At 46.4% G+C, this 25,483-nt stretch overlaps 1 protein-coding gene and 1 pseudogene across 4 annotated transcripts in view; one reads left to right on the forward strand and one right to left on the reverse strand.

Annotated features, from left to right (window-relative positions):
• Nucleotides 1-16,553, forward strand: part of LOC149866765 (uncharacterized) — a 41,627-nt pseudogene extending 25,074 nt beyond the window's left edge.
• LOC149866763 (acid-sensing ion channel 2-like) overlaps nt 1-25,483 on the reverse strand; it is a 447,342-nt gene that overhangs the window by 349,317 nt on the left and 72,542 nt on the right. The window lies entirely within an intron of this gene.

The following is a 25,483-nucleotide window of genomic DNA, read 5'->3' on the forward strand; positions in this document are numbered from 1 at the left end:
GAGTAATATCTGTTTCCATGGATGTAGCTAGGCTAACATGATTCCTCATCTTCAATCTCAATATCATGTATTCCCTGTGCTATCTGTCTAATGAACAAACCCTTTGCACCAGGTTTATTTAATCTGATCAGTCTTCATCATGAACACAGAAATTTACATCTACACGTGTACACCTCAAGATGCCTTAACAGGGCTTTAGTAGGCCTGTGAGAAGCAGCAAGTATTTAATTTGGCCAATTCAGATTCGCAATTTGGCTGCTGAATCTCCTCTGAATTGAACAAGTGGTGGTGGCAGTGCTGGCAGTGGGGGCATGGCAGCAGTGAGTGGGGCCCCAACCCCTGCCTGCTTCCCCAGCTCCCACCATGGCTCCTGTGCCCTGCCCCAGTGTCCCGGCACTTTAAAAAAGCCCTGCACTCAATGGCTGCAGCAGCAGCGATCAGGGCCTCTGGGGGCTCATGGCAAAGCCCCCCCATGCAGTGGCAGCTGTTATATCATGTGGGTGCAGCACAGCTTGGCAGGGTGCTGCACACTGTCCTGGAGCTGGGGCAGCTCCAGCAGTCACCTGGAGCCTGGCAGCACTCAGTCCAAGTGGCCCCAGCTCCCAGACAGCTCATGGACCCCTGTGGCACCCTGGTGAGTTATGCTGTACCCGTGTGATGCAACAGCTGCTGCATGAGTGCCAAGTGGGGCTGGGGGCCTGATCCCCCAGCCTCCTCTGCATGGGAGGGGGCGGGGGCTCTGCCATGAGCCACCAAATACCAGTGCTGCAGCGCATGAGTTCAGGACTTTTTAAAAAAAGTGCCAGGATGCTGGAGCCAGCCAGAACATCCATAGGAGGGTGCTGGGGGAGTGTGTGGGGCGGGGGGCTGGTTAGGTCCCCCAATCATTTTCTCCCCATTCTTCCAGACCTCCACCCCTTACTTACCGACACAGGTCCAGCTCCCTGTGGTGGCGAGCGGAGACCACCCAAATCTCCAAATGAATTCAGAGGCTTCCAATTCCAATTCAGACCTTTTAATGGGTCTCCCAATTTGATTTGGATTCGGTGATTCAGCCTCTGAATTGGGCTGAATCTCTTAGGAACTGAATCGACTACCAAAACCTCGCACAGCTCTACTATGCAGCCTTCTTTGGTCAGCACCCTGGACAGCTGCCCTTACCTCCCGCCTCTAACTTGCTCCCCCTGTTCTGCCCTCCCCAGCAGATCAGAGAGGCACCACCATGAACTAAAACCAGTGGGTGTTTTTGCAGCTGGTAGCACATTTCTCATACCTCCCACACCTCTGCCTCCGTGTAGGGTTCCCCTGCAGCAGTGGGACATGTTGCTGCCCTCCCAGGAATGAGGCGTCCTTAGAAGCCAGTGCTGGGGTTCCCACCTGAGGCAGCAGGTGGGTTGGGGCAATGTCTGCTCCAGCAGCTGGCGCGGCTTTCCCTGCTGCAGCCACCTCCATCTCAGGCAAGTGCCGAGCTTCCCTGCTGAGAGGATATTCCTAGGGGCTCTGCTTGGCTTAGCCCAGGCAGGCCTGCTCATGGAGCTGGGTGGGAAACAAGTTCCTCAGCCTGTTCCCCACACAGCTCAGGGCTCCCAGAGCTCAGCAGGGAACAGGCTTCCCAGCCCCTGCCAGCAGGGAGCTCCCAGTGCCAGCTCCATGGGTTGGGGGCCAGTGGTGGGAGACCCTTATCTCCCAGGGGCAGTACCAGCTTCTAAGGGTGCCTGAATCCTGGGCAGGCAGGGAAGCATCCAGCCACTATGGGGGCTGCATTGCCTGGCCAAGAAACCTGCCTCGAGGCAGACACATGGAGGTGCCAGCAGCTGCAAAAACACCTGTGGCTTTTACTTTCTGGCAGGGTGTGCCTGGCAGGCTTGGCTGCAGCTGGCACAGCTGACATAGCATTAAGGTGTTATATCATGTCTACACATGGGTTACAGTGCCTTAACTACTCACACCTAAATTTGATACCTGCTTTATGCAGGTATCAAATTTAGTGCCAGATCACCCTTAGTCATCCATATTTAAGGCGGATTAAGGATGGAAACATGTAGGCCCATCCTTAATGCGCCTTATATATGGTTACTAATGATCCATTAATTGCCTTACGTCACCTTAAGGGGGCACATGTAGATATGCCCCACTGAGAAGGGACACTTCACCTTTTATCTTCTTTAAATCTGATGGCCTAATTTAGGGGTCTGCTAAAATTGAGGGAGCAGTCAGCCAACTTCACAGGCAAACCCTGGGGTTGGCAGCCATTTTCAGAGACTGAGTGGGGTCAGCCCTTCCTACACCTCTGATGGGCCAAGGGGCCCGGGTGGCCCCACTTCTCACTGCTGATTGGTGAAAGGGGGTGGGGTCATATGACATAGCCCTCATAGTCAGTCAGTGAGAGGCAGGAGCAGTGAGAGGCAGGTCATCTTAGTGTGCTGGCATCCCCTCTCACCCCACCCTAGTGGGCTGTGTAGCTAGGCAACCCAGTGGGAGCAAGAATTTAATTTCTTTCACTAAGTTGTTTTGTTCCCCCCCTTCCAGGAAGCCCACTAAAAGTGCAATGCCCGCACTTTTTAGCCTACCTAAAAATCACAGTTTCCATGAAAATTGCACAATTGCAATTTTGGTAGACCCCTAACTATATTTAAATTCTGTTAATTTGCCCAGCCACCTCCTACCAATTTTCCAGCAAACCAAGTTCACAAGTGGCAGAAGATGAGAGACAGATCCTTCATTAAACCTTCTCCATAATAGCGACCTTCAGAAGTTGACAAGGCTGGTTTACAAGGCTGTTGTGTTGACCACTGTCCCGTACTGCAGTGAAACCTGGACCGTCTACCAATGCCACATTAAGATCCTTGAGAACTTTCACCAGCAGTGCTCATGTCAAATCCTGGGGATCACATAGGAGGACCGCCAGACCAATGTGACCGTTTTCCATGAAGCTGCATCCACCAGCATCAAAGCCTTGCTTTTGATAAATCAACTGTGATGGATGGGCCAATGCATCTGGCTGTCTGAGGACTGCCTCCCTCATCAAATTATCTTCTCCCAGATCTCTGTTGGCCAACACTCAAAGGGCAGCCAAAGGAAACAGTACAAAGACACATTCAAGGTTGCCCTCAAGCACAGAGGTATCAACACCAACAGCTGGGAGGAGCAAGCTGCTAACTATTTGGCATGGTGCCATCTGGTTCACCAAGGCACGTGTCACTTCAAGACCCAATTACTTGATACTGAGGTGGAATGGCAGCAGCAGAGGAAGGAGAAGGAGACCAACCCAGGGCTGCAAATTCCACTCCCCCAAGCAACAACATGCCCCCATTGCTGAAGAATGTGTGCATCCAGAATTGGGCTCCTCCGTTACCTGAGGACCCATCAAGTCTGGCAGATGTCATCCTCGACTTTGAGGGAGTGCCACCAAAACCTCCAGTATCTGGGTCAGAGGGCATTTCACAAGTAGTTCCACTGAATTTTGAGTCATTACTATTTATCATCCATTATTTCCTCTCCATAAATCAGACATGAGTATATTTCTTATTCAAGGTTTTAAGAGAAACACACATATTCAACCAGAGAGATTGAATGTCAGTAATCACTGGTGTTTTCTGCTATCCACAACCCATAAAAGCCAACTGCAAGTTCTTTCCTTCTGCAGAATCTGAAGTGTTAATGCACATTATGTGCATCATATTCTTTAATCATTTAAATTACACATTTGTAGATACTACTTATCACTTTAACACCTGAGTGCTTTGCCTTAATTAAAGTTGCTGTTCTATACTGAAAAGAGGGAAAAAATGACACTTTTAAACTTCACAGACCTGTTTCCTCTACATAATCATTATCACTTCTGCTTACATTATTAATTAAAATAAATGTATGCAACATTTTACTCACATTAGGAAAATACATTGATATGTACCTGAAAATATATGCTGAGGTCCACTCCCCATATTTTGGGGTCACTGGAGTGTATGCAGGTGGGGTGTGGGGAGCTGGACCCAGAAGCCCTAACAGCACTTAGCATTGGTAGTTCTGTGTTATGCCTGATTTTTTGGAGGAGGTACACAGAAAGGTTGTTCCTGGCATGGCCTCTGGGAACCCAGGCCTCATTTTTCCTCTGGCACATTGCCCATTTGGCTTGACTCCTCTCAGGAGCTGGGGTAAAGGGGTACCTGCTGTGAAGCCAGGTCTTTTCCCATCCTGCCCAGCATCCTTTCTTCCTTCCAAAGCTTGCCTCCTGTGGTAGACTATATTGGTCATGCCCCATTTGGGGCCTAGGCCTACTGTGTTGGACCTAGATTTGAGGTGCTAGCTCAGCTTCCTCCTTTCCCACTGCTAGGCCCCTGGCCCCTGTCAGCTGCACCCCTCTGGTGCCAAGCTCTCTGGACCCTGTGTCTCTGTGCAATACTCACAGGAACCTTGAGCCTGCCCCTGGCAGGGCTCAAGGTGCTTATGCACCCCTGGGCACTAATGAGGCCTCCAAACCTCCCCTTTTAAGCCTCATCCCAAGACTCTGGTTTAAACTACAACATAAACACCAAGCCCCTGGGCTATAACAAAGAAAAATAATAGAAGCAGAATACCTGATTACCCCTGGCTTTTCCTCCCTGGGTCGTCTATCTGGTGCTCCAGCCTGAAATGCTGGTTTCCAGTTTCCTGAGGCATTCAGGAGCCCACACTACACCACAGCCTAGGCTGGATGTCCTACAGCTTGCTCAGGCCAGGATTTATATAGCTATGGCCTGAGCTCTCACAGTCATGTGACAGCCCCCAGTCAGCTTATTGGTTAGTAGGGCTACCCTTTAACACTTCCTCTTTTGGCAGACTGTGCTGTAAAGACTCTGGCCTTAAAGGGGCCATTCTGCTTCCTAGTAACAGGGCTAGGGTTCCCTGTTACAACCCCGATTTATTTCAATATCTTAAATTTGGACTAATTAAGGTGTCACAATTGAGTGAAAAGCTGATAGAAAATGTTCACCTGTTAGGTAAAACAGAGGGAAGAGTGGGGCAGCACCTTAAAGACTAATTAGTTCTGGTAGGCATGAGCTTTTTGGAGGCAAGAGCCTACTTCAGGGGTGGCCAACTCATGTCACGCATGCCACAAGTGGCACAGTCAGCCACTTGTATGTGGCATGCTTCAGATAGGGAAGAAGCAGAAAGAACAGTTACAGAGCAGGAAGGAGAAAGAAGAGCAGTAATCAGTCAGGGGAAAGGGAGTGGCACTTGGGGATGATACAGGGCATAACACCAGTAAAAAAAGTTGTGCCTTTACTAGCCTATGTCATCAGGTGCAGTGAAAGAAATATTTCCACCACAGCTGCCAAAGGTGAAAACTCCTAGAGTTAAACATCTTACCACTAATGACAATTCTGCAGACTGAATTACATTCTCCCTGATATCTGAGTCTTGTGAGCATGCTAGTAAACAACTCAGTCAATACCATACAAGAAAGAACAGATCCCTGCTCCCACACTCACAAACACATTTTCTCTGTGAGACAAATGGGATCAAAATGCAGTAAAAGCTCATTTGAGCCATGAAACTCTGCAGATCAGGGAGCAGAGATACTGGGGTAGACAGCATGAGTCCTTTTCAAAGCAAATAAAACTTTACAATAAGGAACCTAACTAACAGATGGCCTAGGCTGTCTTGGCAGATGATACTCCTCAGTTCTGAAGTCATTCAAACACCTGAACACAGAGAATGAATTCACATTTAGTGGTGGTGGAAACTCTGAAGAGTTGAGTAGCATACATGCCACCACCAAAACAGACAAGTGGAAGCATTTACAAGATTACTTTCAGAAAGACTAAAGATGACAAAGCTGCCCTATCGTTGACTGAAAGTCAGGAGCATTGCCAAAAAACTGCTTCTGCTGAAACAGAAAGCAAGTGTCAGTTGCCTCCTACTTCCCAGCTTCACCCCCCTGGAAGCAAACTGCTTAAATTCCTTGCCAGTCACAGCAGGCTTTCAGAAAGGAAGACAAAAATTACTCTGGTAGTAATCAATATACATGCAGATTCTACACTTTGGCAGACATAAGAGGAGGGTAAGAAAGCAATGTCACTGCAAATGCTGGTGGCAATGCTTTGTTTTGGTTGCCAAGGTAAACAGTGGCAATCGACTATTCATTAAATCATATAAGAGATTAGAAAAGGCCACCTGTAATAGACTACATCACCTACAAAAACAGGTTGCTAACTGCTCGCAATAGAACTGCAAATTACTAGAGCAAGCTCCTCAATGTAAGAATTACCATTTTGTTACCATTAATAGTAAGAATATTAATAACACCTCCCCAGCTGCACTGAGAATGACACACTGGGGGAGGTATGCATGAAGCCATGCAGCTTATTTGCATGGCTGACATTCACAATCAGGATGTCATTGCCAGCAATACACTGATGTTAGAAGCAGGCTTCCCTGCCAGGATTAAACAGATTTCATTGGTCACTGCAGGCATTTATAGTTACATTTTTCTGGGGCTACAGGGAACCAACACATGCTAGGTCTTGCTGTTTGAATTTGGAAGGAATTAGGATAGACACAGTAATAACAAGGTCTGCAATTACTCAAAAGCCAGTGGGATGTAAGTGAAAACAGTATGGAGACAAGGTAGCTTGGCAAGTTCTGTGACACCCTGGCAAAATCAGCTAGGTGCAAGCTCGATTTTCATCAATAAGTGCTTTACAAGGAGCCTATTAAGAACCAGATGTTAGTGAAAACATGCTATCCAGTTGTTGGCTGGCTGGCCCCAACAAAACACACCTCACATCTTGCAATGCCTGCAAAGCTTAATGATGGCAAATGCACACAGAATAACAACTGACTTCCTCTTTCAGTTACTATATTAAAGTGCAAGTCACAACCAAGGTGTTTCATTTGTATACATTAGGGTTAGAGACAGACTTTCAAAAAGCCTGAGCCTGAATTGATTTAATTTTTGCGGGTTAGTGTAACCTGGCTAGGCTGAACTGGTTTGGAACCGTACAGATATCCCCTCTAGACTGAGGAAACGCAGGCACATGCCTGCAGTGGCTCAGGATAGAAGCTGGGGGGAGCTAGAGCAGCCCTCCCTGCCCTTCCACAGTGTTGAGCTGATGGGGGTGTGGCCAGGCCCAGCAGGATGCTGGTTAGGGTGGAGTTCTTCCACCCCTTGAAAACAAAGCATTTATCAGCTCTGTTATCAGCATTTAGTACCCCATCAGAGAAAAAAAAAGCCTCTCTCATTAATTCAAGCTCTTCTTAATCAACTTTTTCCAAGGAAGGAAACATTCCAAGGATGGACATTACCAGCTACCTGTTGATTAGCTCCAAAAAGTCCTAAGCGACACTGTCCTGTCTGCCTTACACAGACACTTCTCAGCATTAGCTAGGATATCATATATTGGCTATTGACCATGCTGTGGGAGAGAGGAAGGAGGGATCCCTGCTTGAGCAGTGAGCAGCAAGGGGTGGAAAGAGGAGACAGGAAAAGCCAGTCAGAGGCTGCTTTGCCTGCAAGTCTCTGCAGGAGATCCAGCGAGGGAGCAGAGGGGAGAGGCCACCCCAGCTCTCTGGAGCAGAGAACCCAGCCCAGCCCAGACTCTGATTACCTTAAACCAGGAAGGGATTTGGGACAGACATTGCCAAAACTGACTTGACCCAAATCAGATAAGTCATTCAATCAGGTTTATCTCAAACTGATGTTAGCCATTTTCAAACTGGTTTATGTGCACTGAATGTCTGTTCTGTTACAGGTTTAAACCAGTTTCTGATCACTTAAACTGGTTTCTGTGTAATGTCTGTCCCTAGCCTAGATGAGCTGGATTGTATTGTGTGCTGGAGTAGCAAAACACACCACAGTATTCCTAGGTACTGCATTCTTTTTTCAGATGAGCAGTGTTACAATGATTGTAACATCATGACAATGGCAATACAGAACTCTAGACAGTGCCTTCAAGGAATAATAGCCATTAGCTCATTGTCGCTAACTTGTCTAGATAGTTGGCACTGACATGTGTGCATTGTGTTTGCTCTACAGGTCTTGGATTTTTTCTCACCTCACTAGTTTCCTTGCAGTATTATTTACTATCTGGAAACATGCTTTTAAAGAGAGTGGAGGAAGAAGCAACTCTACAATCATTAATTTGAAGAGAGGGTTCCAGTTCCTCTGACAGAAAGAACTGAATGAAGCAGAATTTAAGGAATAAAACTTGCACATTCCTAACTGGAACCAGGGTGACCTTGAAGGAATTCCTCCGGCTTTGTAGAAGAAAAAAGAAAATGGGTTGAGAAGTGATTTTGCTATTTCTCTGTGGTAATTATATGTCATGAAAGCACTAAATAGTTTCCAAATCAAAGTGAACTGCATCCTCACCCCATAGGGTTCAATTTATTTGATCTGCACTTCATCTCAAATCTTTCACAAGTCTAAACAGTGCCTGTCCTTCTAGGAATAAGGTTCAGCAGTAAATCAGAAAAAGCACGTAACAGTGAAAGGTACAATGATGATACTTTTATATCAAAACTCCACACAGGGCACAGCTCAAACTTCACTTTCTGTGAAGCAAGAATATTATGTCAAAGGAACAGATTATTTCCCAATTTCTACCATGACAATTCGGGGAATTTTACAATTTATGAGTTCTGTTCTGAGATTATGAACGTTATTTATATCAGAGTATCAAACTGAAAACTGCATTTGGATTGAGAAATTGTAGCATATTCTCTGTTGCCTTTTTTTTCAATCCAGAATGGAATTCCAAGGGTTAGTAACCAAGACGTAACAATGGATGTCTGTTAAACTTGGAAACTCTGTTACACAAATGGAAGCCCCACTGGACAAGGAAAAAAGAAGAGGGTGACCAGATAAAGAAAACAACTCTGCCCATGAAGCCTGGTTTCCAAATAGATCATTGGTGTGGGCTCTGAACACTGATGAAACTGATGGGGTGGGGGGTTCACACAACACAGGGAACCACAGGGAAGGACTCTCACCTGTCTCACCCTCACCTCTCACTCTCTACTTATTGAAGGACTGAGAAGAGAGAAGTCCGTGCAGTACGAGAAGGCAGAGGATTATAGACATGAAAGAAGACACCAACCATATACGAAAAACTGTTCAAGGCTGATTAGGAAACTGATTCAGGAGACTGAGTAGGAGTTTCATTTTTCTATCTAGAGCAGCCTATTTCCTGGGCTAACAATATATGTGTTTTAGATTCCTTTTACCATGTATGTGTGTGTCAACTACATGTTGATGAGCAGATTTTCAAAATGTACCAGTGACTCCAGTGCTTCATATCTGCAAAAGTAGTCAAGGCTAACCAAGTCTTCATGCTAAAGGATGAAAATCTGGTAAAAGAAAAAAAAAAAAGCTTCCCCAAAACTCCTAGTCCATATAAACTTGTACTCCCTAATGCCAGAGGCATAAACCCAGTCCACGTACAATGTTGTCTTGTCTATGGTGAAACTAAATCTTCTCAGCATCCCCTACTAATATGATTTGCAGCACCCCCATTTCCTATCACCAGTATGAATTCTCATTCCATCACCTTGATCAGAAGTGGTGAATCCAGATGGCTTTGCAAAAGCCAGTGCATACACCACAAAAACTGTTGTAGTACAAGCATTTCCTGCCCCCCTCTCCGTTAGGCCTGCTTGATATAGGGCACTCAGTTAAAGGAGATAAAATGGAAACTTCCCACGCTAAGCATAGAAAGCAATAAAATGCCCTAAATTTAACTGGAACAGGTAGAGACTTCCTAAACATTGCCGGAGCAAACTGCCAGGAAACAAGTTGCCATTTAAAAAAACAAACACAAAAAACCCTGTGACACAGAGAAAGATGTAAGAGGTTTCTTCCTCTGTCAGATCCCTCAAGACAGTGTCAATCCTCTCACCTACTTTTAAATACTTTACCAGGGAGTGAGTTAAAAAAAAAAAAAAAGCTTCCCACAGTGCTTACAGAAAGGTGGTGGCGCTCCCTCATATAGAAATGTGATGCAACTGATAGAAGACTGGAACCTGAGGAAGGAAGGACTAGCTAGTGACCTGTAGCCATCCCATAAAGACAAGTCTTTTGCCACCCTCATTTCAAGAATCAAGGGATGCTCAGAAATCCCCTTGGATACAAGGCTAATGCTTTGCCCATGGAGATGCCACCAGCCCTCTTGCACTATGTAACATTCCATTTTAAATAAAAATCTGTAAGGGGGAAAAGGAGAGAGTTAAAACAATTCTACTTCTCTCTTGTAAAACTCTATATCTTTTAGTTGGCTAACTCCCTTCCTGTCCTTCAAAATCCCTAAAGTCACATAACAGAGGCCATGACATCCTTACCTACCCTCTAAGGACCTCCAGAAGGTTGGGGAAGTGGGAGGGCTGCTCCATAATGGCACAGAGGACTGCTAGGGTCAAAAAATAATTATAGAAGGTCAACAAGGTTCTTTAGGTAAATGTGATACCTGTTATTAGACCAACAGGATAGTTGGAAAAATTGTTCTTTGCAAACTTTCACGTACAAACACACTTTTTCAGGGATAGGGAAAGTCTGCTGCTGTTTATGTGCTCTCCGGGGCAGAATAGAAGTATAAGCCAATATGCAAAATACATGTCTGTGAAAATGCAAGTGCATAGCAGGGAAAATCATGGTGATAGAATATAGCTGGTAAAATGCATAGAGGTTACCTGGCGTTGTCAGATGGCAGGCCCTTTATAATGTGCCATAAATCCAATGTCGATATTCAGTCCATGATTTTTTGTATCCAGTAGATTTACAAAGTGGAGTCTGTAGGCTCATTTATACAAGATCCAAACTTTCTGATAATTAACTGGTATCTAAGCTTTCTTAAAGAATGTAGAAATTCAATTAAACTGCCTTTGAAATAGAATAAAAATTATATGTTCTGATAATCTTTTGGGAGGGCTTTTTGGAACACTCTTTGGAACATAGGTACACTGCCATGAAGCCGCCCATCCCCACAGACACCCAGCTGTCCCTTACCCTGCTAAAGCTGGCCATACTCATTAGCCTTCACCGAGGAGGCACAGTGGGCTGAGGCCTCTACCCAGGCCTCACAGAAGAGCTCCCCCTGGGCCTTACAGATGTTATGCAGCATGCAGGCTGCAACAATGACCTAGGGGAGATTGTCTTTGACAGACTCAAAACAGATGGTGAGGGTGCGCCATCATGCCTTCAGGTGCCTGAAGGCATACTCTACTAGGACATGGGTATGGCCCAGGCAGCAGCTAAAATGGGGGGGGGGTTGTGAAAGGTGACCAGGTCATTCTGAATGCCTCCAACCACTGCTCATCATCCAAGGTCTGCTGAATGATGTGTAGCCACCAGTCCTAGCTGGTCCGATGGGCCCAGAGGCAGCAGGGCTACAGGCCCAGAAGAGTGAAGGTGGCTCAAGTGGTAGGATCCAGCAGCACATCATTGGCATCCCTGCCAGGGTCTGGCCAGCTGGATGCAGTCCAGGCAGCAGGTGCATGGTGGTGGTAGCCCTGGGATAGTAAGGTAGGGTTGGTCAGGCGGTCACTATGCATGGAGAGCTGGGTAGGCCCAGATGGCCATGGGCCAGCCAGCAGTTGGCACAGAGGGACAGCAGAGTCAGTGTGGTGTCCAGCAGGAGTTCAGAGTGCTGGTTGTCATTGCTAGGGGCAGGGGCAGCAGCTGGAGCAGCCATGGTGTGGGGAGGCAAAGTCAGTGAGGAGAGAGTTGCCTTGTGCTGCCCCTGTGCTGTGCACACTGCTCCTGGCCAGGGAACTGGCTGGCCAGGGAGCAGAAAGAGGGTTTGGCTTTTCAAGAAGGCTGCCAGCTGCTGCAGCCATAGCCTGGAGCCCTCCCCGCACTCCATGGCAGCAGGAGCCTATTGCAGGGCTGCAGGAAGTGGCACCAATTTAGTATTACTGGTGCCACTTTAGTGCTACTGATGCCAAGTCCCTGCATGTGTAGATGCCTGACTGGGAGCTTTTACTTACAAGCAGTTTATTTGAAAGTAACTTGATCTCAGATCAAATCATGTGTAGATGCACCCAGTAAGAAAGAAATGCACTCTCACCTTCCCTATGTCTGCACAGAAGAATGTATAGTCAGCTTGCAGAGCAATGGTAGTTTGACTCTTCTTTCCACCAATCTCATGTCCCAGCATTTTGAACAGGCACATCACTGTGGTATCCAAACACCAAAAGGGCAGCAGTATGTATTAAGCCCAACCACCTGGCTTCTGAGCTCCCCAGCTCCAAACGGACACACTTCCTAAGATGAATTAATGTCAGTTTGCAAAGGACTTTGTGATGGTCATTTACCACAGTCACAGGAAGCCAGGCAACACCCAAAAACAGAGGCGTAATGCTGCTCCTTTTAATCTGTGTGAAATAAGCCATCTTGATGTAATTACCAGACATAACAGCTTCTGTTCTTTGAGCTCAACTACCTAGCAAAGTATGGGGACACTTACATCAGTGGTTGGCAGCCTTTTCAGGTTGTGGGCCAGATGACCCAGCTCAGGTCAAAGATGGGTGGGCACTAGGACCCAGCCACCAATGCTGCTTCTCAGTGTTGAGGCAAAGAGAGTGCTGCCACAACCATCATATCTCCCTACAGTGGCATGTAGAGAGGAACTGCTCCCAAAGCCCCCTGCAACTGAAGCCCCAAGCCCACAGGCCAAATCAAATGACTTTGTGGGCTGAATCCAGTCCACAGGCTGTAGATTGCCAACCCCTGATTAAGTCACAAAGGTCTAAGTGAAGGGAAAAAAAATCATGTTTCTAACTTTGTCCATAAAATGGTTTTTTTTCTTTTCTTTTTTTTTTGACCTGTTGGCAACATCCTCTGACTCTGAGGAGCTGAGAATTTCAGCCAAGGCATCTGTGGCAAAAGCAAGCAAGCAGTGAGTTTAATACGGCAGAGGTGGAACCTCACTGACTATAGCAGGACCAAGGCCCTAGGGGTGGCTGTGATATTCCCTGGTGACCAAGTGCATCCTGCGCCATTCAAGCTCCCTAGGATACCTTATTTTCCTCTCCTTCATGCCTTTGTAGCAAGAAGCCCCTTTTGCCTGCCCTGGCCCCCTCCCTAATGCAACAGGAAGCCCCCTCCATATAGCAAGAGCCTCTTGCCTGCATTGCATACCCTCTGCTTTAGGGTATTTTCTCTTTCCGTTTAACCTTTTCTTCCTTCCTCCCTTTTCTTATTCTCTTTTCACTATAAGAATAAAGATACAGAATTGTTTGGGTATGAAATTGTGTTTTATGAAATTATATTTGTTATGTGCTTCTATAGGTATAATGATGTATTTTACCTTTGTATTTCTCCCTCATTGTATTTTGTACTGTATCTATTTTATTGTGCCATGGCATTTTATCTTTTATATTCTATATTTTATACTTTTAAACTTTTAATGAATATATTTTATTTAGAAATAAGTTTTATCCTGTAACAGTATTAGAACTATGATTCAATGGGGCATTGACATTGAAATTGTAAGGGCAGGAATCTAACCCCTGCTTGTCTGTATTAGGCTGGTTTTATGAATGAGTGAGACAGGGCGAATTGGATGCATAATAAGTTAATGAGTGGCAATTAACACTTGCAGAACTGCAGACCGCAGTCAGGAGGAAGAAATCAATACCAGAGCCAGGAACTCCCTGAAACTCCACTGCGAGTGCAACAAAAAGTCTTTGATTTGAATTAACGCCGGAGACTGGCTCTTGCGACTGCGTGCCAACCAACTGATCACTCCCAGAGCCCTATTCAAAAATCACCAACGGACTCCCAAAACTGCACATAGCATTGGATGTGGCCCCCAGTGACTGACAACTATAATTCAACATCCATCAGGGGACAGTCAGGGGATGTCACCCAAGGACCAGTGGCTCTTGGATTGGATAAGCTTGGAAACTGGGAAGGGGGGGTGCAGAAGTCTGCCAGAGAGGAATAAAACAGTGAAAAGTGACCCCTGGTGGTGCCCTCTTCAACCCAGCCAGAAAGACCAGCCAGCCACCCCTTCTGAAGACAACACCGCCTTGGAAAAAACTTCAACTGGTCATCTATGGCAGACTCCAGTGCTTAGGTTAGATATACTCAACCACGGTGCTCTATTGCTGATGCTACGTGAGTGTGTATGTGTGTGTGTGTAGGCATTTAAATAGACAGTGCCTTAACAAGAGAGTACCCCTCATAAATAAAGCTTTGCATTTGTGACTTGTGATTTTGTTAACTTTGTACTCCATCCAATAAACTAGAATTTTGATGATCCTGAGTTGGTGCTTTGTGTCCAACATTATCTGGTGGAGAATGTGGGCAAAATTCTAAGATTATTGATAGATGTGACAGTTGATAATTGTGGGGGTGCAGTGTCACCTCATAGAACCCATGTCCATGGAAGAGTGGGAGTTGCTTGGATAATTTGGGGGGTGTGGAGAGGACTGTGTCACCTCATAGAACCTATGTCCATGGAAGAGCGGGAGTTGGTTATAGATAGAACTCACATCCACAAAGGAGTGCAGAACTCCTGCGGGGCAGGGACATAGTCAGTCAGGCAGCTGAGGGCTTGGGAACTGACAGGCTCAGTCAGGAACACATGGAACTCACCCAAGGGAGTAGGCATATCCCAGGGAAGGGATTTGGTTATAGAATTCCTGCAGGGCAGGGGCAAAGTCAGTTAGGCAGCTGAGGGCTCAGGAACCAACAGGCTCAGGGTCATGATTTAGAACTCATTCCAAAGAGGAGCAGGAATATCTAAGGAGGGTCAGATAAAGATAGAATTCACCCAACAGGGGGGGCCGGGCATATCCCAGGGAAGGGATTTGGTTATAGAACTCCTGCAGGGCAGGGGCATAATCAGTTGGGCAGCTGAGGGCTCAGGAACCAATAGGCTCAAAGTATGTTTAGGAAAATGTCATTATTCAGGAAGAACTCCCCTAAGGTTGAAACAGGGGACCATGAAGTTAAGTAGATGTACAGGGAGGAAATTTCCCCTCTCTATAAGGAGATTCTAAAGGGTGGACCTAGCCTATGGAAGGGGGAGGATGTGTGTGCCCCAGGTTTTTCCAAAGGAGACATGGAGGTTCAATCTGAAAAATTATGCCTTTGTGAAAAACCCTCGGCCCAAAGGTAGCACAGTGCCCTGGTCTGGCTAGTGGAGCATGCTGTCAAGACAGCTACTAAAAAAAAAAGCCCTGAGAGCCTCAGAACTTGAGGAGAAAGAAGAACAAATCCAAATTCTAAAACATAAATGTGCCCAATTAGAAACCAGTAATCAGACCCTAAAAGGACTGTCTCAGAATTTGGAAAATGAAAATGAAAAATTGAGGAAAGTAAATCAAGATAACATGCAACAATTGGAATTCTTGGTCCAGGAAAAGGCTAGCTGAGAAGCCTTACAAAAATTGGCAAAGACCATGGCTAAAGATAAAGCCAAAAGGGGAACCAAAGTAAACCATGGCCCCTGCCTGAACACCATAAATTACTTAATGTGAGAACTCTGGGACTGCAGCATAGAAGTAGCAGCTGTAATCCAGGGAGATCAATCCTGAGACCCAGACATCCCCATCAACCCAGGAGAGATTTGCGATGGGGAGTTGTGGGGAGACCCAGAGGACACAGTGGATCCCTTCCCTGAGGAACCTAAGTCCAAGATGGAGAGCGATCTGGTGCCTGAGGTGAGTGCGATCACTTGAACCTCAGTCACCTGGGACATGCAGGGAAACGCAAGGGAAAGCATGTACATGATAGTTCCCCTTAGTGGAGCTAATTTAACTGCTCTGGGCAAGACTCTGGGACCTCCTAATGTTAGAAACCTGGGGCAGTGGCTGCAGAAATCTTTAACTGTAGTGGAGTGGGAAACCTTGAGCGTCTGGGAATGGCACCACTTATTAAGGGCTTGTGCTACCCCGGAGATTCAGGTGGCCATGAGTCTTGAGAATGGCTTTTGGGGAAACACTATTCCCTGGAGCATAGCAGACTTGGGAATCAATCTAGGAAGAAAGACTTTCAAGGAACAGTTTGGGGCAAGCCACCAGACACCTAGGGAACCTGTCAGAGTCTATGTAATTTGATGTGTCATGTTGGGGTTGCTGTTAGGGTCCATATTACCCCTGAACAGGGCGGGCCACTGCACATCCAATATCCCAAATATACATCACCCCCCCCCTCCCAGCTTTTGGAAAGAAGTACAGGAGGGTATGCATCAGTCCATAATTGGACTGATGGGTCAGCTCCGAGAACCCTGGAATTATGTGCTGGGAGAAGTCCTATCCTGGGCTCAGGATGTGGAGTGGTTGATTGGATGGCAAAGGGGGTGGGGGGCAATTGCAGCCACCCAGTTCAAAGAGAAGGCCAATGACATACCAAATTACATGGTCACATATTCTAATGAAAGTGCATATCCCAAACCTAACAGGTGGGTGGAGGGACCAAATTGCTGTCCTAGCCCAGACATGGTTGACCTGAGGCTAGCAAAGGAAAGGAAAAGGGAAAATGGAAATCAGGAGCCAGTCTGGAGATTTTTAATGCAGCATGGGGAACCCAGAGAGAGATGGGACAAGCAGCCCCTACCCGAGCTAATTAACAGAATGACAGAGCCGAGTAGGGAGGGGAGGGGAGGGGGGCAATGCCTTCCCATAACAGAATAGCAGTCTCAGCTCTGGTCTCCAAAGAATGCTGATGGAGCCCTCGTAGCTGATGGAGCCCTGAGTAGAGCCCAGGCTTGTGGGAAAAATTGGGGACCCTCAATTGGAATCCAGGATGGGGACCCTGAATACCTGTTATGGTGGGGAACCAAGGGCATACTAGCGCACTTTTGGACTCTGGAGCTGCTCTGAATATATTTGGAAGATGGTACCTAAGCCAGTTTCGGACCTAGCAAATAACATTCTGGTCCTTCACAGGACGAGAGACAGCTGGGGTTGTATGCAAAGGGGTAGCCACCTGTATTTGATTCCCAGAAGGACCGTATAAGATTGAGATATGAGGGGTTCAAAAAAGAGGGCTTGACTGAACAATTTATTTTGGGACCCCCCTTGTTCAACAGAGAAGGCTAGATCCTGGATCTGGCCAATAGGGTCGTGTGGCAGGCACAGGAAGCTGATCCCTGGGAGCCTTGTGAAACAAACCCATATTGGAGGTGAGAATTGTGTATGGGTATTGGGGCAATCAACTTTGACACAGAGGATGAGTGGGTACAGCAGTTCCCTGACGTATGGGCTAAAAGTAAAAGTAACTGCGGCTGGATCAACACCTGTGTTAAAATCATAGGTGATCTGGTGCCTCCTCAAAGACAGTATAATTTCCCTAAGCAAGCAGAGGTAGCTATATAGTAGCAAGGGGTGCTAATTGAAACCAATTCAGTGTTTAACTCCCCCATATGGCCCATCCTAAAAGCAGACAGGGTATTTTGGAGACTGACAGTAGACTATCGAGTCATTAACAAGGTGACTCGTCCCATGGCTCCGATAGTGGCTAACATGCCTGCCATGCTCAGCATAGTGCAAGAGAGTCCTCGATGGTTTTCTGTAATAGATTTGGCTAACTGCTTCTTTGCAATCCCCTTGCACCTGGAGTCATGAAACCAGTCTGCTTTCACATTTAAAGGGAAACCTTTACTTGGGTCCCACAGGGGTTTCACAATGCTCCAGCCATAACACACCACCACATTGTGACTATGCTCCAGAACCTAGCCGGACCTGATCAGGAGAGGGTGGTCTTTTACGCAGATGACATTCTGGTATGGGGAGATCATGAACATGAAGTGAAGGAATGCATCAAGAGGGTGCTAGCCCTGATTCAGGAAACTGGATTCAGGGTTAGCAGACCAAATGCTCAATTAGTCACACAGGAAGTAACATACTTGGGTGTAAACCTGGGGGTGGAAGCAAAAAAATAGACTCCCAAAAGATCACCGCCCTGTTGAACATGCTGGTCCCCAAGGATCCTTATTCCCTGCACATACTGCTTGGAGGATTTAATTTTCTCTGCTCACATATCCATCAATTTGCAGAAATTACTCAGCCCTTGTGGAGGCTGCTAAAGAAAAAGGTACAGTGGGAGTAGGGAGACCCCAAGCAGAGAGCTTTTTGCCTACTTAAGAAGGCATTAGTCACCGCTCTGGCTTTGGCATACCCGAACCAGTCAAAACCATTCTATATTAAATTGGCAACAAATGACATACTGCTACAAAAAGATTTGGGTAACTAATTGGTACCTATAGTTTATGAATCCCACAAATTGACAGGTCCAAAAATCAACTTTAACCAGTGTGAATTACAATGTCTGGCTGCAGTATGGGCTGTTCAAAAATTTGAAGGACTCATGGAAATGGCACTGGTCATCATTCAGACAAACCATTCACCCCTAAAATATATCCTATCAGGAAACCTAACAGGGTCTAAAGTGTCCAACACCCAAATCACTCAGAGGGCATTGCTCCTAGCTGGACAGGGAGTCGGACATGAAACCTAGTCTAAAATAGATATGCTCCCATACTCCCATAGATATGCTCCCATGCTTTGCTAATAGAAGGCACCACTCACGAGAGCCCTGGTGTAGTTCCAAGGGCATACAGGAGTGACTGAGGCTCCACCACTGGAGAAAAATCCAGTGGTGAAGGATCAGCCTGCCCATGTGCAATTTACAGACGGAAGCCTCAGCTTTGAAAATAGGGAGTTATTTACTGGGTATGGAGTGGTGAATTTTAATAATGATCAGATAAGGGGTCCCTTGCCAGCAGGCTATTCAGCTCAAGCTGCTGAAGTAAACACCATCAGGGAGCTCCTTGAACAGTCTAACCCACCTGAAGGGAAACTGCGGCTCTACACTGACTCAGACTTCTGCATTAAGGCTCTGCTGTATTGGGTATATGATTAAAACAAAGCTAATTGGCATGCCGCTGATGGCAAGGAAATTGCACAGAAAGCCAACTGGCAGGCAATTTGGGAATGGATTCAAAGGTACTCATCCTTACTGTGTATTCAACATGTTGAGGGTCACCAAAAGGCTGACACCTTAGAGGCCAAAATGAACCAATTAGCAGATGCTGTGGCAAAGAAAGGGGCAGAGAGAGACATTTCGGTAATACAGACCCGGTCCTCAAACCACCAAAATTGGAAAATTCAGGAGGAGTATGCTATTCATCAGGAAACTGGGGAAGTGAGATGGGTGCCACTCCCGGAGAGCAGAGAGGAAATTATTAAGGCCTGTCATAGTCTCAGACATGAAGCACCTGAAACTACTACAGCCAGGGTGCAGGAAATTGCCTACTGGCCAGGGATGCCCAAAGGTATAAAGAAATGGGTACAGAACTGCTTGCATTGTGGAGGGAAGGGAGCAAAGCCAAGGACCTCAGGCTCATTTTCCATAAGAAAATAGTGGGTTTGTGGCAATGGATCCAAATGGATTATATTGATAAACTTCCCTGCACAGCCAGGGGAAACTAGTATTTGCTGGTGACTATAGATTCTTTCAGTGGATGGCGGGAGGCATTTCCTATGCACACCCACACTATGCACATCCACACTACTGAAGTCACAGCAAAGAAGCTGTGGACAGAGGTGATATGCAGATTTGGAGCCCCTAAGGTTACTGATTTGGACTGAGGTCCCCACTTCACTGGGGCGGTCATTAAGCAGCTGCTACAAGCCTTAGGCATCAAGCAGCAATGGCAAATTCCTTACCACCCCTAGGCAGCCGGACAAGTGGAGTGAATATATAGAACAATGAAGGAGTCTTTGAAGAAAGTTGTGAATCAAATGGGCATGGACTGGGACCTTAAGCTCTCCCTGATTTTGGTGGCTCTCCAGAGTGGGAACAGCTTGGGAACCAGCCTCCAGCCCTACCACATTCTATTTGGCAAGCAAATAGATCTAATTCCTACCAGGCTTATCCCATACCTGGACAGTCTAGGCAATCCACAACCCACAGAAATTATTGAGTGGGTAAAAAAGCTCCAATATCAGTTAAAGCAGCAGGAGCTGCAAATTAATGAAGCCATTCAGCAAGCTTGGATGCAGATGGACAAGCCGTCTGAACAGCTTCCCAGGCTGTGGGAAACTGGACAATTGGCCATGTACCTTAGATTCCCCCCAAAGGCACATGTTTTGGAGTCCAAATGGATCAGGCCATTTACCATTATTAACCGAATAAGCCCAGCCATGGTTCAAATTGATAAACGGGTATCAGGGAAATGGGTACATGTGTCCTAACTGAAACTGTTCAAAGGGGCGGGATAAGTCGAACCCTGTATTTAGCCCTGTTCTAATAGGATTCTTAACATTGTGAGGAGAGCGTCACAGGATCCCTGCTCAAAGGATGAAAAGTAAACTGACCACCTAACAACTGACCCCCAAGGAATAAGGTAACCAATTTCCTCAACCCTGCCAGCCACCCTTCTTGACTACCAAGGAGGAAAGGCTTGAGCTGTTGGAAAATACACATCAGGTGGGCTGATCAGTGCCCATCCCCATTTTTAAGCAGAAAAGGTCAGAGAAGTCTTCAACTTATGACAGCCACCCTCTTATAGGTAAGTGCCTCACTCTTTCTGCAAAGAATCTACATTAAAACAGGCACTGCTGATTAAGTTCCCTCTCCTCATCTTCACCCCACTTTCCCTGTTAACCTGAACTGCCTATTTTATTTTTTTTTGAGTGCTAAAGATTTTTGATATGGAGACTCTAAGTCTGTGGGGAATTCTTTTCCTATGGATCTTTCCACTTAATGCCAGCCTTCATTGTACCCTGAACAGTGAGTCAAATGCTACTTGGAGGTAATTAGCTGTGATGGTAGCCTAGAGGGCATCCAGGCCTCACAGTGGCTGACCTCCCAGCAGAAAGGTTGCAAGTTCTGGGCAGCACAGTTCTGGAAAATCCAGAATGGCATAAACAAATTCAGCCTACAGGATCCTTTAACCTTGTCATTCTTCTTAAGTCCAGATGCAACCCCCACACAGAGTGTGTTTGTGTAGGATTGAATCCCTGCAGAGAAATCTGGGACTAGCAGGGCAGTAAGGTCTGGAGAACAGCCAGAATCCTCATCCCCACTGGGGGACAGGGAATATTGGGGTGGTTGCGAGATGGACCAATCAGGTGCACTGGGCACTCCCACGCTTTTAGATTGGTCCATCCACCCAGACCCACACCTGCCCCCACGGTGTCCACAACCCAACCCTTTTCACCACCACCTCCCACCTGCTCATGCATAAGATGGAACATCTCTAGTCTCCTGCCTGCTGGGAAGCACAATACCTAGGCATGTTGAGGCAGCAATAGCACTGATCCAGATCCCCAATACAAATAACCATCAGTTCTCTGCAAGGACAGCTAGCTGTCAGTCTCACCAACCCAAAATCTGAACCCATGAATTCTACCCTCAGTGCCTCCAGCTGCTCTCAGGAATGTCCTCTACTCAGCTGTGGCACCCTAACGCACAACTTCTCCCTGTCAAGCTCTGAAGTGTAGGGAGCTTCTGCTTCCAAGGTCTCCCCAACCCTAGTCACAGAAATAATACATGAAAAGGCAGAAGAACATGAAGTCGGACCCTTTGTAGTGAGACAAGATATTAGCAAGCCTTTATTAACTAATATAACACAGTCTTTATGGAATGTCACTATCAATCTGCAATCCCACAGTATCACACAGCTGTATCCATAGTGTGGCGACTATGCTATTCTGCTAAACCTTGGATGGCAGGGATGGACTCAGCAAATCCATCATAAATCCCCCAATAGCTCTGGAACTGGCAGCCCATGACACCAATGATCCCTGGACACAGTGTTGAGGGCAACTGGGACTGGCACCAGTGTCCTCAATACCATCAACGCAGAGGTGCTCTAAAATAAATTGGCAACTGTTGGAAATCTCCTTCACCAATTATATAGGCCTAGAAAGGGCAATTTTGATGCCTCCGTTCAGTTAAGTGTTTCTATTACCTCCCTCATGCAGTGGATGACTCACGTGGCATCCAAGGACTCCCATACCCTAACTGAAGCTATCATAGCCCTAGGGCAAAACACCTCTCTTGCCCTCATGTGCACCCAAGCCCAAGTATGGTACCTAGATACAGTTAAAGGTATCATATTTCAGGGCATGGGAGAACACATTCCCTTAGAACTGTAAAACTTGCTAACAAATTAAACCAAGCAGTCTCCACAGATAACCCCTTACAATTAGCTAATAAAATTTGGGTTTAACCCAAATTTATGACATATTAATCTTATAATTGGGGGTGGGAAGGGTGGGGAAGGGAGGGTTAGTGGCAAATTAGACCAAGTATTCTCAGTCATAACATTGGGAAGCCACATTAATGATACTTTCATGATCTCACAGACAGGCAAGCACTGGGCTCTAAAGAAACCTAGCAGCCAATTCAAAGCCATTGCTGTCAATAACTGTGAAGACACAGGCTCTGATTTCCTTTGTGAAGAACTCATGTTAAAATCTCAAACCCTCTGCTTTGACCCTGAGTTTTCAATTTGTCCCTATATGATATTTAGAGACCCAATGTTTACTCATTGTTTATCAATATTGGTTTTGGATGTGTTTGCCTCCATACTCTATGTCCCTGCATTACTGTGAATGAGTTTTATAATATTACTGACCTACAACACAACCTCTGTCTGTGTAATGTCAGATCCATTACTGTGTGATATTCAGTACAAAAAGGAAACTACATTACACCAATTAATCACCTCACAGTACAGCCTCTTTGAATCTAAGATCACCCCAGTCTACCTAGGCATGTCCCCCAAAGCTCTCAGACATGCCATCACACACCCAGAACTCCAACAGGTCTTACAAGCATTACAGTGTCAAGGCAACAAAACCTACACCATCATCCAAACTAATAACCAAGTTACTCAAGTACTCACCAAAATCAAAGAAGTCACCCAGAACAGCTCATGGGAAACCCTCTTGGGCTGGTCCCCAACAGCCAATAGAATCCTGAACCTTATGATGAACCTCATTGTAATACTGTTTATCCTAATGAAAATTTTAATGTTCCTAGTCCTGTACTGTAAACTTATTTCCACCCTATGTACAATACATGCTAAAATAGATGAGGTCAAAATATTAGTCAGAATGCTATAGTGACATCGCCCTGATGGCCAATGCCAAGGGAGAGAATAATGTAGCAAGAAGCCACTTTTGCCTGCCGCCCGCCCCCACAATTGTGATAGGAAGCCCCTTCCATGTAACAAGAGCCTCTTGCCTGTATTGCATGCTTTCCTCTTTAAGGTATTTTCTCTTTCCCTCTACCTTTTCTTCCTTCCTCACTTTTCTTCTTCTCTTTTCACTATAAAAATAAAGGTATAGAATTATTTGGGTACAAATTGCGTTTTATGAAATCATATTTGATAGGTGCTTCTATAGGTATAGTGAGGCATTTTGCCTTTGTATTTCCCCCTTGTATTTTGTATTTTATCTATTTTCTTGTGCCATGGCATTTTACCCTTTATAGTCTATATTTTATATTTTTAAACTTTTAATGCATGTATTTTATTAGGAATAAGTTTATCCTGTAACAGTATTAGAACTATGATTGAATAGGGCATTAACATTGGAATTGTAAGGGTGAGAATTAAACCCCTGCTTCTCTGTATCAGGCTGGTTTATGAATAAACGGGACAGGGTGAATGAATGAGTGTTTGGATGGGTAATGAGTTAATGCGTGGCAATTAACACTTTCAAAACTGCAGACTGTCAGGAGGAAGAAATCTATACCAGAGCCAGGAATTCCCTACAACTCCATTGCGAGTGCACCAGAAAGTCTTTGATTTGAATTAATCAACGCTGCAGATTGGCTCCTGGGACTGCATGCTAACCAACTGACCACTCCCAGAGCCCTATTCAAAAATCACCAACAGACTCCCAAAACTGCACGTACCAGCAGACATGACCTCCAGTGACTGACAACTGTCATTCAACAGCCATCAGGGGATGTTCAGGGGACATCACCCAAGGTTCAGTGACCCTTGGAGTAGACAAGCTTGGAAACTGGGGGAGGATGCGGGGGGAGTACAGATGTCTATCAGAGAAGAATAAAAGGCAGTGAAAAGTGACCCCCGGTGGCAGCCTCTTCAACACAGCCAGAAGGACCAGCCAGCCACTGCCTTCTGGAGGCAACACTGCCTTGGAAGAAACCTCAACTGGCCATCACCGGCAGACTCCAGTGCTTAGAATAGGTATATTCAACACTGGTGCTCTATTGCAGCTGGTGTGTATGTGTGTATGTGTGTGCGCGCGCGCACTGCGTGCGTGTGCGGGCATTTAAACAGACAGTATCTTAACTAGACTGTACCCCTCATAACTAAAGGTTTGCATTTGTGATTTGTGATTTTGTTAACTTTGAACTTGGTCCAATAAACTAGAATTCTGATGATCCTGAGAGTTGGGTCTTTGTAGCCAACACCTTGATGTAACTAATAATACTTAGGGAGGCTGTCCCAGGGCCCCAAAGTGAGCTTCTGTCCCTTAGCTATCTACTATCTCAGGTGCTTGCCTGGCACCTATCTCACTCCTTCAACTGCGTCATGGTCTCATGGCTCTATCTGTGCTTAGAGCACAAACCACCTTACAGGTGATAATAGTGGTCTCTATCCTCCTGCAGCCATGCCCATGCCTTAGAGGTGTCATTCTGACAATGGCCTGGACCTTCCTGTAGGGGCTTCTGCCCTCTTCACTTTAGCATCCTGTTATCCCATTTGCCATCCTCCATCTGTGGCCCACTTGTTCCAGCCCAGTTTTCTCATCCTCAGCCTTCTCCATATATCAGATCCTGGGCTCACCCTTCTTGGGGCCCTTCACCCACCTGGGGTCCCAGAGCCAGGCAAGGTTGCTCTTCTTTTCTTTCAGTCCCCTCAGGTACCTGACTCAGGCAAGGCTGCTTATGTACCCCTCAGCTTCCTGGGGGTTCCTAACCCAGACCAGGCAGTTCTGCGGCTGCCCAGCCCCTTATGATACCAGATCCCTAAAGGGCTGTATGCAGGCTGCCTCTCAGGCACCCCTGTTGTCTCCACACTGCCCCCATAGCTATAAGCCAGTTCTCCAGTTTCAACTTAATGTCACACAAACACAAGCGACCACTTTCAACAAAACTCTGCCCCTCACTCTAGATTTATGCATTCTTGCAAGGCCTACCTTCCTTTGGGCTCTCACCTTCCAGCTCTCATCATGGTTTGGGTGTTTGCCTGGCTGTTTCTTTCAGCCCCTCTTTCCCAGGAGCTCAGCTCCCTGTAGCACACAGGGGCCAGACTGCCTGCCTCACTTCTGGTATTTGGCTCTTCAGGGAGGGGACCAGCGGGGATCACAGAGCCCCCGCAGATACTGCCAGGGGCAGGGTGATGAGCGGCAACCGCCCACAGGCGCCACACTCAGGGTGTGCACAGTCACCCATGTACACTCCCTATGCATCACCCCTGGTCCAGCCATGGCACATCCTGCCACCCTCTGGGCATGCAGCGGGGCTGGGGCAGCTCCACAACTCGACTGCCTTTCTAGGTAGCCCAGATGG

Source organism: Crocodylus siamensis, chromosome 4 (genome assembly GCF_052110815.1).
Source record: "Crocodylus siamensis isolate JL-2025a chromosome 4, ASM5211081v1, whole genome shotgun sequence".
NCBI lineage: Eukaryota > Metazoa > Chordata > Crocodylia > Crocodylidae > Crocodylus > Crocodylus siamensis.